At 45.6% G+C, this 9,625-nt stretch overlaps 1 long non-coding RNA gene across 2 annotated transcripts; it reads right to left on the reverse strand.

Annotated features, from left to right (window-relative positions):
* On the reverse strand, positions 1–3,151 carry LOC133710997 (uncharacterized). Of its 2 annotated transcripts, none has more exons than XR_009846998.1 (3): positions 2,764–3,147; positions 2,101–2,396; positions 1–443 (listed from the first exon to the last, which is right to left on the reverse strand). It is a non-coding gene; the product is annotated as an uncharacterized LOC133710997 (long non-coding RNA). The 2 variants fall into 2 exon arrangements; XR_009846999.1 differs by lacking the exon at positions 1–443 and adding an exon at positions 450–1,371 and having other exon boundaries at positions 2,764–3,151.
* Positions 3,152–9,625: the final 6,474 nt, after the last annotated feature.

Consider the following 9,625-nt stretch of genomic DNA (forward strand, 5'->3'; position numbering starts at 1 on the left):
TGAGAAAATTAACAGAATCCCTCTGTATTACCCTCACTGAATAGAAGAGTTGAATCTTCTTCACAAGAAGAAATTTTCTTAGCAACTGCTCCAAAATTCTTCAAACATGCGAACAAGAAAACCCAAAATTAACTGAACCTCTAATACCAAATTGTACATACCAATCCCAAATTGTAATGCATTCTCATGGTACACAACAAAGACCATAAGTATTTCATAGTACACAACTAAGTATTGATTCAGAATCTCCATCGAGTTTCTTCTTAATGTCCTGATCCAGGGTGAACCTACTCCTTCAGCTATGGTAGGCAAACTGATGAGAGCTCCTTCATCTGTTCTTTTTATCATCTCCGCAAGACCTGATTGCTTGAAGTCCATGTTGTTTCACTACCCAAACATGCATTGTGACCAGCCGGATCAAGTCTCCCGAGCATTACCAAACTCTGATTCAGAGAAATTATGAATTTCAAATGTCAGAATTTCAATTATAAACATAAGCTGACGATATATAGCAGACTCCCATCCAATCATGAAGAAAAGAAAGCTTGAAACAATAACTTTATGCACTACGTAGGCAGAATCATAGTGAAGTTTGGAAGCTTGAAATACTGACGCTAAAAGTTTTCCAAAATAAAAAAGGATGTATGCTAGCACAGAAAATCCACTTAGGATGGGGTCTATAATACAAGCTGGCAAAGACTTGAGCACAATGACAACAATCATATCAGATTACAGCCCAGTTGTTGCAAAGACTTGGGCACAATGACAACAATCATAGAATGTGATGCTGCCCATATTGAAGAGTGAGTGCAGTCAAATTACATTATTGAAAGATGGTCTAAGAAAAGATATAAGCCAAATTATCAAACACAGTGAGAACAACCATACATTTAACCACAACAAATTCCAACATTCAACTTAGTAGATTGACTTAATTTTTTTATATAAAAAAAGTCCAACTGTTCAACAAATGCACCTCAGCAACAGAATGTTAAAATAAAGTACTTACACCAACTAATCCAATATTGTTGAATGGTGGTGACAATTTAGGAAATATTAAGATTTCTCCATTTCTTAGCAGACTGGAGAATAGAGTAACAACCAGGATCAATTGAAAAAGATTTATGGGAAGTTCCATTAGCCAAGTACTTTATGAATACCGGCAGGAAGCGTGAAAAATATTAGCAGAACTAATATGCTTATTACAGAACCTGTTTTATTTTCGTACTTCCTACTGCAATATTCATGGGAAGAGGGAAGCAGAAGATAAAAACTACAGCACATATTGAACAAAAGCATAATATTTATTTCTTATGCTATAAAAGAAGCTTCCCTTGACTAATAAGTAAACACATCATTGTCCTCTGTATCCTACACAATCCAGTAGCATCTACGTCAAACAGTTTTAGCAAGACAGGAAAAATTATTCAGTAGAATAGCACAAACAGCTAAACAAGACACTAATGCAAGATGCACAAACAACAGAACACATTCCGTCTCTATGGGTGGCTGAGGTCAAAATTTATGCTTATCTCCTCTATATTTATGATTACCTTATGTTTCATTTGAGCTACTTTATATAGCATAAATATTCCCTCAAATCTTATTTAGCGCCAAAGATTTTCTAAGTTTTTTAGTTTTTTTTTTTCCTTAATTACAAAAAAGGGCCAAAAATTGCCCAAAAGCAATAATAAGGGGCAGAAATAACTCTTGTACATCAGAAAAGGAGCTTTAGAAACAACAGAGGGGACACAAAGGCATACCTAATATGAGTCTACCACTAAAAAAGGGATTGTTCCAGTAAAAATAGTGCTTTAAACTAGGATATTAATATGAAGTAGAAGTGACGCAAGTAATTTTGAGCTCATAACAGGATTAAGGAAACAAGTATTTTCCTGTAATCTAATTCATAATCATTAGTGAAACTATTATTCATTGAACATTTAATACTGAGAGAATAATCAGATTATTAGTCAATAACTGACCTGATATTCATCTCAAATTACAGACAGTAATTTGAGCAAGACTTACAGATAGTAACTGACCTGATATTCATCTCAAATTAGCCAAGGAATGAGTAGACAATTACTAATAACTGACCTGATATTCATCTCCAAATTCTTCATCAAAATCAATACTTTTTTGTGGCTGCCTGCCACCGCACTATTCAAGGCTACTCCATTATTATTAAAAGCGCAGCAGTATCTGATCCACCGTTGTTATCCCCCACCCCCAACTCCAACCCCAAGAAAAGCGAAGCCAATTGGAACCGCTGCTTCTAGTATTCAAACTGAGAGAAGCATTGACCTTGGGGTTTCAATAATCTGGCGAGAGGGAAGGTCAGCTCCTGGACCAGATCGAAGATGAGCCGATTTTGAACGACGGCGACCACCAGCCTACACAAATCAAACTAATTTGTCAAAAAAACCTTCAATTCCCAGCCTACACAAACCAACCCAGAGTTTGGATTGCTGGCAATATCAAACATTCTCTAATTCATAATATTTGGGGTTCAAATAGCTACAAGCCTACAACTAGCATAAAACTCTCCCAGCAGAACTAAAGAGCTATTCTAACATGTAAAGAGGAGCATGCAGTTTCTGTAATCAAATCCCTAATTATTCAATTGCAATTGAAAAAGAGTCAAAAGCCTTGATAATGTGAAACTAAATAAGATTATAGGGAATCGAAATGAAGAAGAAAAATTTGAAGATGGCTTTCATTTAACCAATATATAAACACTTTTGCATCATTGATGGTTACCTTCACCAACCAACTGACCGTCACCAACACGACGAATCCTTCAATCGGCTTCACTACTATGTCGGAGTCAACTGCAAATTCGAAACCCCCAATTTCCAATTAAATTGTACGGTTTCAATACAAAACTAACGCCGATGACTTGTAACCTTTATATGATATTGGGGTTGTCGGGGTTAGCGAGAGGGAGAGGAGGACCGAGCTTTCACGAATCGGAGTCGGGAACTCCGCCGATGACGATGAAGTTGGGGAGAAGAGGGTTGATGCGCGAGAAGTGGAGACTGGAGAGCGCTTGAGGATTCTGGAGTGGGAGAGAGGGTCGAAGGCGAATGACTGTTGTTCTTGGAGAGAGAGCGTCCGGATCGAATCCGAAGGTGTATGGTAAAACTTTATTTGATTTACTGCGTTCACACTTTTCGGTCTTCCGCGTGTTTTTGTTCACTAACTCCTATCCACTAACGCCGTCCATTAATTTTGGCATCACGTGTGCAGCACATGGGCCGTGTACATCAACGGCCGTGTACTGAAGACCCTCCGCTGTTTTGTGAAAAAGGTTTCACACCCCCATTTTTACAAACCACACCCCCTCCTTCTATTTCTGTTTCAATTTCTAGAACACCCCTTCATTTGAGTTTTATTCCATTTTCTTATCGTTTTCATTAGTGATTAACAGCCCAACTTTCGTCTGCACATTTCATATTCTCTGTTGATTGTGTTGGTTTCTGGTAGTTTATCAAATAGTCTTGTTCAAGTTCAATGCAAGAGCATGACTAGAAATTCTTATTTCATCTTTAGTTGAATTGGCCAAGGAGTGGTTGTTTTGTAATAGCTGAACTTTCTTGTGGTTCATGCACCTTGAACTGGATTGTTTCTGTTTGGCTCCAAAACCAGTTGGCTTGCAAACTGTCTCTTTTGAGCGAGTGATTGCGCAGGCGTGCCAGCACCGCGGGGTGCAGTCGTTGGGGTAGTCCCTTGACCTGACTTCTTCTTCAAGCGCTGTGGACGAGGAGAGCACCAACCTCGTCACAGGGTTCTTCTCTAGCCTTTCGGAAAAGGACTTTTGCCTTGCGGATAAGGACTTTGGTTGTGGTCTCTTGCGTTCACCGAATCGATACTTAGTGTTGTAGACTAAGCAGAGCAATCACTGGGAAGTTGGGAGAAAGCACGGGTTGCGCTAAAGCGTGACTTTAGCTTCGCTGGGTTGCGAGGGCGTTACCCTTGCTTCGCTGGCAGTAACGGTGGCGGTTGCGCTCGCAGTCGGCTCGCTCAAAAGAGACAGTTTGCAAGCCAACTGGTTTTGGAGCCAAACATTTTGGCACGCCCAGTGGGACCAACTAAGTGTCTCTTCGTGAACGTTAGCCATTGGGAAGTCAAGCGAAAACCCTTACAAAAAGGGCTACGCTAACTGCTCAAAACACAAGACCTCCAGTTACAAACCGCATCCTCGCGCGGATTGTCGTGGTCTGTCAGAAGAACAAGTAATTCAAATATTCTCTCTTTGTCCCCAGTTCTCCGATATGTCAACTGAACAGGGAGAGAGTCACTCGACCGCTACTGAGGGTCAGACTGTCATCACTGATCAGGCCAGTGAGCCTGTCGTTACCCCTGTCTCCAATACGGTGGGGAGTGAAGAATCAGAGGATTTCGTTGAGAAGCCTATTCCAGAGGGAGCGACCGTCGAGGTTGCATGCGCGATCATCTCGGAAAACATTGAAAACCATCGCAAGAAGATGGCTGCTGATCTGAAAAGGGAGAACGCGAAAACAGATAGAATCTTACGCGAAATAAACCAGCGTATTTCCCAACAAGCTATGGAAACTGAGCAACTGATGTCGCAAACTGAGAATGCATTGAAAGCTCAAGCTATAAGCATCGCAGATGCCCAGAGTCAGCAGCAGAAAAAGATCATTGATGCTCTGGCGAATCATACCAAGCAAACAGCATCAGATATGGCAGGTCTTCGCAAAGATGGAGCAACTCTCGCAACCGAGGTGGCCATGCAAAGAGCTGAGTTGAACCAAGCTAAAGAAGTGTTGAATAAGACGTTAGGAGATCCTAACGCTATCCTTGGTTCCCTGGGCCAACCATCTGGTTCAGGTAAATATGTACCGCCAAATCAGCGGGAAAAGGGTAGCAGCAGTACCGCTACACCTGCCGCGACCACTGCTACCACGCAAGTGAGAGATAAGGAGCGAGCTTTGGTTATTGGCGGCAGCAAGGAAAAAACCACACCGTCAGGTGGACAGACCGCCAGACAGAAGCAGCAAGCATCGAAAAATGCTGACACTTCGTCCGACCCCTCTGTGTTCATTCAGTACGACAGCGATGGGGCAGAGAATGTATACCAAGAGCTGCCAGGAAGCTATTATGGAATTGACCAGGCTGGTAACCCGATCAAGATAACAGCTTTGGCAAAAGAGATGCCTATGCCAGCAGTGACTATTCAACAACCAGTTGCAACCCGCGTTGTGCAGATAGGAGAAGGGACAGCGACGGTAAACCAAGCAATACCTGCGCAGCCTGTTCGCCATACAATGGCAATACCACCTCCTCCTCCTCCGGGTCCAGAGTATGTGAGACGAGATGAGGTAGAGGAGATGATCAGACAGGCTAACCCTAGGGCCCAGATGGATGGGGTCTATGAGGGACCTTTCCCACCGCACATAATGCTCGCGCCTTTCCCCAGGGGTTATAAAAACATCATATTTGCTACCTTTTCAGGGGAGGATACCGAGAATGCGGCAACTCATCTGGCCAGGTTTAGGGTACAATGCGGCCAGTACCAGAATGACGACATCCTCAAGTGCAGGATCTTTGGTACTTCTCTATCAGGGGCTGCCTTTAGGTGGTTCTCCAAACTGCAACCAGGAACTGTGGCAGATTGGCCTGCAATGGAAAAGCTCTTCCGAGAGACTTTTGGGGCCACAGAGCCTGAGGTAGACTTGGCTTCTCTCACCCAGATGGCCCAACAGCCCACAGAGTCCGCTGTGGCCTACCTTCAGCGCTTCCAGATTCAGAAGGCCAAACTGAATGTGATCCTGCGGGAGAAAGAGTTGATCAAGTTGGCGATCAAAGGCTTAGAGCCGCGCCAGCGAAAGAAGCAGCATGGAAGCATGATTCAGTCAATGGGAGAGCTCATCACAGAGGTGGGAAGCTTCGAACATCTCCTCAGAGAAACTGACGCCAGGAAGAATGCGTCCAGAGGGACGTATGTACCCGGGAAAAATCGCACCATAGCGGCCCTGAGCTACCAGCCGGCTACGTATGATCCTTACTATAACTATCATAGTGAGGATTTGGTTCAGGAGGACGATGAGGAAGATGAGAGCGACATCGCTGCTTATGAACTGACAGGGAGAAAGAACCCAGCCTTGAAGCAACTGAAAATCTCCAAGGAACCTGTCAAGCTCAAATCGATGGCCTTCACTAAACCTGAGTTCGCGGCGTATACATATGATGCCAACAAGGCACACGAGATTCTAGATGAGATGATCGCCGCGAAGATGGTGAAGACCGACTTTGGACCTTTCCCTCGACCAGATCAGCTGAAAGGAAAGAAGTATTGTAAATTCCATAACTTGTGGAACCATAATACAGCTGACTGTGTGAAGCTCAAGGACCAGATTCAGGTATGGCTCAATAACGGTAGTCTTCAAGTGGAGGCTCCAGTAACTGCAGCAGCGCTTGTTGACCTAAACCTTTTTCCTGATACGGGGATCAACATGGTCGATGTGAACTGGACCAAGCAGAACCAGAGGAAACCAACCCTGGATTTGAACACAAAGGGGCGAGAAGGAGAGCTTAACGAGGCCCCTGCCCAGAAGAAGGCTAAACCATTTGGTCAGGCCTCGCCCGTAGTGTTATGCTCGCGGTGCAAGGAAGAGTGTGGCATCCAAGTGTCGCACGAAGAGGTCGAGCAGACATTTCGTTTTGGCTCTCTCCCGCCCATCAAGTGGGCTTCGCCATCGCGAAACTATCAACCTTCCAGCCCGAGAGAAAGGGAGGAAATGGGGTCACCTACAAAGGACTCCAATCTGTTTAAAAAGCTGAGGGCAGCTACGGTTGATCAGCAGACAGAGGCGAAGGCTGCCAACAAGCACAAAGACATTCTGACAAAACCCTACATCCCACCGGCTTCAACCGCTACCATCAAGGAAGGGAGGTGGTACACCAGGGAGAAGGGGAAGGCAGTGGAGATAAGTCCTTCCAGAAAGTGAAAACTGCAGCGCAGGTTTGGGGAAGCCAAGCGCGCGCTCGAGGCTTTAGACCAGGGCCTGATCAAACCTTCACAATTGGTCAAATCGCCTGAGCAGTATCAGAGGGAGATGGAAGCACTTGCTGCCAAGCCATTAGTGGCCCCTCGTAGTTTGCGAAAGCAAGCGAGCTCAGCAATAGGGGTTTCTGAGCCCAGTGTTTTTTGCAGAATTACCAAGGAGAGAACACTTCCGCCAGCCAGAAAGGAGAGCTCGCCGTCCAGGCGACCGCACGTCAGGCGCCGTGTGTTTCGCGATGAACCAGAAGCCAAGCCCTCAGTTTTCGAGAGACTGGGGGGCAAGGATAGGACTACCGACACTTTACAGTGGAGACCTAAAAAAGTCCAGAGTGTAGTATTTGCTCCCCTAGAGGCAGATTCTGCTAGGGAACCAAAACCAGTTTCCCCTGAAAACGCTCCCGTGGTTCAGGAGCATGAGCAGTGTGAGATAAAAGGCCTCACTGAGGAATCCTTAGTAGACAGGTTGGCTAAACAGTTCAACACGGTTATCCCTGTCAACGAACCCAAGCTCAACCTGGAGGACGACACAGGTGAATTAGATACGTCCTGCAATATGGTTTATGTGCTCCCAGCGCGGTATGCAATACCGGTCGCGGCTCAGGAATGCGTAGAAATTGAGGAATGTAATACACAGCCCCTGCAGATCACGTCAGCGGTCCCAACACCGGTAGAAGAGATTGTCTGTCTGGAAACAGAGGACGCCAACAGTAAAGAATTCTTCATGAGCTTCACTAGGCCAACGCCTGCTATGGTCCAGCACATGAGACCTTTATACATCACGGCGGACGTTGGCGGTACCAAAGTTAGCAAGATCATGGTTGATACTGGAGCTGCGGTTAATGTCATTACTACTAGAACCATGCACTTGCTCGGAATCAAGAAGGAGAAGATCCAGTCAACGTCTCTCACTCTCAAGAACTTCGCGGGGACTGTAACAAAGACCTTGGGATTACTTTTCTTGCGTATCAAGGTAGGTCCAGCAGAGGGAGTTTATGCTTTCTTTGTGACAGATTGCTATGCGGCCTACAGCGCTATCCTGGGAAGGGACTGGATTCACCGGAGCTACTGTGTTCCGTCAACCCTCCATCAGGAACTTATTATGTGGAACAGGGAGACAGATAAAGCTGAGGTGATCAAAGCGGATCCTCGTCCATTCCCAGTATCCGCAAACTATGTAGATGCCCGGTACTATTTGGAGCCTATCGCTCCATTGCAAGTCAGTGGCCTCGATAACAAAGGCCGCCCCACAGGGGTGACGGCCTCTGAACTGGCACAGTGGGGGCTTACGCTCGCAAAAGAAGGCTTGGAAAGGCCTGGCCACGCTGTGCCTAAACCCTTAAACGATTAATGGATTACGACCTTCCAGAGGAAGGGATAGAGGCCCTCCACTCGCTGTACGAAAGATTATCATCATATCTAGTGGAAAAAGAGGCCTATGAGCGAATCGCGACTTTGGAAATCATTGAAGAAGAACTCTCCGATCAGGAACAAGAGGATGAGGTGGAGATTCAGCTCGCTCCGGCAGCGTTGGACGACACGCCTCCCAAAGTCAGAGACCCTACTGAGAAAGTCAATCTCGGGACAGCAGATGAGCCCATGGAAGTGGCTATCAGCGCTTACCTAGAGCCTAGCGAGAAACAGAGGCTTATCGATTTATTGCTAGAATTCAAAGACTGCTTTGCAGAAAAGTATGAGGATATGCCCGGCCTGTCACCAGACTTGGTTTGCCACCAGCTACCAACACTCCCTGACAAGAGGCCTGTGAAACAAGAACCGCGAAGAATGAATTCAGAAACTCAAATCCTCGTCAAAGAGGAGGTTGAAAAAATGCATAAATCAGGCATTATCAGGGTGGCCAAATACAATCAGTGGCTATCTAACATAGTGCCTGTCCGCAAGAAGAATGGCAAGATGAGGGTCTGCGTAGACTATAGAGACCTTAATACTGCTACACCTAAGGATGTCTACCCCATGCCGGTCGCGGATATGTTGGTCGACGCCGTTGCGCGACATGAATTATTGTCCTTCATGGACGGTACTGCAGGATATCACCAGATTCCGGTCGCAGAAGAAGACAGACACAAAACCGCGTTCCGCTGCCCTGGGTTCGCGGGCGTTTTTGAATATGTGGTTATGCCTTTTGGACTGAAGAACGTTGGTGCGACTTATCAAAGAGCCATGAACCTAATCTTCCATGACATTCTTGGAAAGATTTTGGAGGTTTACATTGATGACGTGGTTGTCAAATCTCAGAAAAGAGGAGATCACATCACAGATCTCAGGAAAGTATTCGAGCGCATGCGACAACACAAGCTTAAAATGAATCCCGCTAAGTGCGTTTTTGGGGTTCAAGCAGGAGACTTTCTTGGGTTCATTGTCCATCAGAGGGGAATTGAGGTCCCTGAAGACAAAGCGAGCGCAGTCATCAACGCATCTCCGCCACGCACGAAGAAGGAGCTGCAGCGTTTGCTTGGTAAAATCAACTTTTTGAGACGCTTTATCTCTAACTCTGCAGGTAAGATCCAGCCTTTCTCTCCTCTGTTGAAGCTACAGGGCCAGAACGAGTTCGTCTGGGAGCATAAACACCAAGAG

Source organism: Rosa rugosa, chromosome 5 (genome assembly GCF_958449725.1).
Source record: "Rosa rugosa chromosome 5, drRosRugo1.1, whole genome shotgun sequence".
Lineage (NCBI taxonomy): Eukaryota > Viridiplantae > Streptophyta > Magnoliopsida > Rosales > Rosaceae > Rosa > Rosa rugosa.